The 4195-nt window shown below is 36.7% G+C and overlaps 1 protein-coding gene across 1 annotated transcript in view; it reads right to left on the reverse strand.

The window, feature by feature from the left end:
- Positions 1–72, reverse strand: part of LOC107753209 (rho guanine nucleotide exchange factor 17-like) — a 38661-nt gene extending 38589 nt beyond the window's left edge. The window contains exon 1 of the mRNA XM_016569333.1: positions 58–72. The gene's annotated coding sequence lies outside the window, so the exon portion shown is untranslated. The remainder of the gene's footprint in view (positions 1–57) is intronic.
- Positions 73–4195: the final 4123 nt, after the last annotated feature.

Consider the following 4195-nt stretch of genomic DNA (forward strand, 5'->3'; position numbering starts at 1 on the left):
CACACACACACTCACACACACAAACACAGACACACACACACACAGGCTATACACTACCATTCAAATGTTTGTGGTCAAAACATTTTCATTGCAAATAAATGCTGTTCTTCAAAGTTTCTGTTCATCGAAGAAAACTGAAAAAAATTACACACTGTATCATTAAGCAGCACTGTATCACATTTTTCATGAACTGTTTTCAGCAGTGAATAATAATAATAATAACAATAACAATAATAATAATAATAAAAAACCTCTTAAGGATCACGTGAAAAAAGCTTAAGAAAACAAGAACTTAAAAATCCCAATACTATTTCAAAATATTAAAGTTCTTGACTGTACTTTTGATCCAACCTTTAGTCTTCTTTCAAAAACATAATATATATATATATATATATATATATATTACTGACTCCAAACTATATATGAATATACAATAAATTACAGCCAACATAAAAAGTGTGATTTCAAACCCTAATCCTATTAGAATTTTCGGTAACACTTTATTTTAAGTACCAATTCTTGCTGTTAACTAGTTGCTTATTAGCATGCATATTATTAACATATTGGCTGTTTATTAGTGCTTATAAAGCACATATTCTGCATGAACATATTCTATATCCCTAATCCTACCCAATACCTAAACTTAACAACTACCTTACTAACTAGTAATGAGCAGCAAGTTAGGAGTTCATTCTGTTTATTAGTGCTTATAAAGCACATATTCTGCATGAACATATTCTATATCCCTAATCCTACCCAATACCTAAACTTAACAACTACCTTACTAACTAGTAATGAGCAGCAAGTTAGGAGTTCATTGAGTCAAATGTTGTAGTTAACAGTTAGTTAATAGTGAGAATTGGTCCCCAAATTAAAGTGTGACCAAATGTTCATACTTCTACATAAATATGAATGCACTTAATCAAAAACAAGACACAATGTTATGAACCCACACATCAGGAAATTCCTATTCTTTGATAAGAAAATGTATTTGAGGGACTTACCAAAATAGAATGTTTGTCTCATAGAAGAACAGAAATCATTCTGTGCGATTCCTTTAGCGTCAGCAGTGGTTTTCCAATATAATGATTTGTCCGATTGTTAATCCACAGCATTCTCCAGGAGCGCTGGAGGGTTTTCTCAGCCTGAAGCCCCACAGAGACCGAGCAGACGCCACAAACACACACGCCCAGTTCCTCTCATTAAGACCCAGTTATTTCTGCCAGGCTTCCACTGCAACTACAAAGACTCCAGCTCCAGACGGAGCGCAGCGTTTAGCTGGGTCAGTCGCGTTTACATGCGGAATCAGATGTGAATTTGACACTGAACTTTAAACTGAATTCAATGCCGAGTGTGTTTGTCAGTGCAGAGGCGAGCGTCATAATCTCCATAGTAAATTAACACAATACACAAAACCTAGGGTCGAAGTTTGAGGGCCTATTTAAAAACACTTCCTTTTTGTCCTGTTTCAGTTCTACTGTAATCACATGGCTTTTTCCTGCTGGACACAGGAAAGAGAGGATCTTACACAAGTGCTTTAAGCTTGACAAAGACAGGAAGCCTGGCTGACAGCATGTAAATATCTCCGCCGTACACTCTTTCCCTTCTGTCTGTGCTGCGCCATTGTGAGGGAAAGACAATTGGGTTTTCTTTCCCCTTGTGAGTCAGTACACTCCAGTTTGTCAACATGATAGGGCCACAATATCCGCTGGAGCATGTCGCTGGCACTCTGTATACGTATCCAACATACATATCATGCATTCAAAGGCTTTTTACTGGTATCAACTTTTCTTCACGAGCGTTTCTACTTAAAGAAGATATAAGGCCGTGAAGTGCGGCTCACGTTCAGCCCACTTCCAGTGCAGCTTTCCTGCTATCCATTTCTGTCACAATGCACATCCTGCATAAGAAAAAAGCGTCACTTTTTGTTTTTCAAAACCAAAGGCAAGACTAAACTCTTGTGTGAATGAGCTGGGGAAAAAACGCTGATAAGGGGATCAGTGGGAGAGTCACCAGGCTTTGACTCACAATTAAAGCAGGTTTTCTCAGCTGTATGATCTCTATTTCTGACTGTTGTCCAGAAAGCACCTCGTGTGATGTCATCACTTTTTATCTCGCAGAACAATTGCCGTCATCCTTAGTTTCCTGACACAGATCTACAGTGTGATAGTGCAGGCTCAACAGCAGCTAGACCTCAAACTGCTCCACCAGTGATTGTCCGATCACGAAGTTAAAAGTGCTATAAATAGTAGAAATGAAAGAAGTAAAACACTCGCATCATATGGTGATAGATCTTAATCGTGCTTCTTTGCAAAAGGCATTTATTAAGTCTTGCGCTACAAGTTATTATATCTGTCATCTTAAAAAAAGTGTATTTTTTTCTGAAGTGCGTGTTTGGAGCGTGGCTGGGGAGATCATTTATAGATACAGTCTCTTGAAATGTCATCTGAATGCCATTGCTCTAATCAGTCTGTTTATTTCACGAAGTTATGTCTTATAAATAGTCTTATAATATCTGGTTTTGGGTAGACCGGAAATGGGTGGGGCTTAGACCGGAAGTTCGTTGAATTACATAATAAGTGTATACGGTATAAGTGTATACGGGCGCATCCATTTTTGCAGGCCGTTGGATTTCTTTCACACCAGACTATAACCAGAGATGTTCTTATCATAGGATATACCAACATCCATGCCTTAATCACTGAATAAAATGCAAAGTTAAACTCACATGTGCCTTGTTAACACATTAAATCACATTATAGCCCTTTAATGCACTGACTGCCATGCTGTCAAACTCTGAGCAATTCAATCAGTGTTTGAGGATACCATAGAAACGACTGAGAAGTGCTGAAATGATTTTGCGTCCAACCTGGCACAAAATTGTCTGTGACTTCTCTTATAAAACAGCATGTCTTTTATTGTATACACTACGAAATTAGACCAATCCAAAATAAATGTTAAATTGCAAAAATGTGCCTCCACTGAAATGCACTCAAAAACAAACAAACAAAAAGAAAAAAGGATACATGAATGCATTTTTTTTTTTCAATGACAAAAGGTAATAAAAGTGTGAAAACACAGGTTAGAAACACAAAGGAAAGTGAAGGGTATTTAACAAGCAACTGATTAACTAGAGTAACTACACCAGGGCTGGGCAACTGCGGTGTATTTGATCAGGGTTGGAGCTAAAATCTGCAGGACAGTGGTTATCCAGGACCGAAGATGCCCAGCCCTGAACCAAACTATGGTAAATAATGATCATGTGGTGACAGCGCCCTCTGCCGGCAGTGCTGAGATTGACGGCGAGGTGTTATGCCCAGAGGTAACTTACGCCTGATTTTTGAGCTAAGTAGCTTTTTAAAATGCATTTTTGATATGTTGCACGAGCGTTGTATGCAGTGTATATTTGATTAGGTTGTCACTACACCATTTTTTTTTAAATAAATTGAACTCTGCAAAACGAATTATGTAAATGCAACCTTGTCCACATATGTCCAGTACGGTCAAAGGCAAACTATCCTGCCAGCTATAAACTGTTCAGTGTGGACTGGCATTAAAAGCATTAACATGAATCAACATTAACATCATGGATTTCTAAAAAGCTGCACTGAAACAATGTGAATTGTGGACTTGATTAGTGTGACAAGAGTTTATTTATGTCCAGATGCAACAAACTGAATGCAAATCATGTAGTAAACGATTGTTCTAGGACACAGTGAATGAACAGTGCATTGTTTACAGCTATCGCATTCTAGAGGCAGAATTCCCCTTCACATCTTTAAGTATTATATTATTCAAATAAACCACGTTATATATAGCATATAACCTTTAGTAAACTTCAACATTATCACATGTATAATATAATTCATAATAATTAATCAACATATATAAAATACTTCATAAATAGATTTCAGTCTTGCTCATTGAATATTTCACAGTGGCTCAGGGAACCACAGCAAATCATCTTGTCGAAGGTCCACAAGCAAACTTTTGTAATCATTTCAACCATTACAGTTTTTCTTTCACATTAATTTACTTTACATCAACAAAAGAACATGACCTACTCCATTGTTGCATTAACCACATACTCCTAAATATCTTAGCAAAATAATAAAACAATCCATTAAATGCTACATTATCTGTAGTATTTAGAATTCTAAATGCAGAAAATATTACAAATATTACATATTACAAT

Source organism: Sinocyclocheilus rhinocerous, unplaced genomic scaffold (genome assembly GCF_001515625.1).
Source record: "Sinocyclocheilus rhinocerous isolate Xijiao unplaced genomic scaffold, SAMN03320098_v1.1 scaffold1402, whole genome shotgun sequence".
Classification (NCBI taxonomy): Eukaryota; Metazoa; Chordata; class Actinopteri; order Cypriniformes; family Cyprinidae; genus Sinocyclocheilus; species Sinocyclocheilus rhinocerous.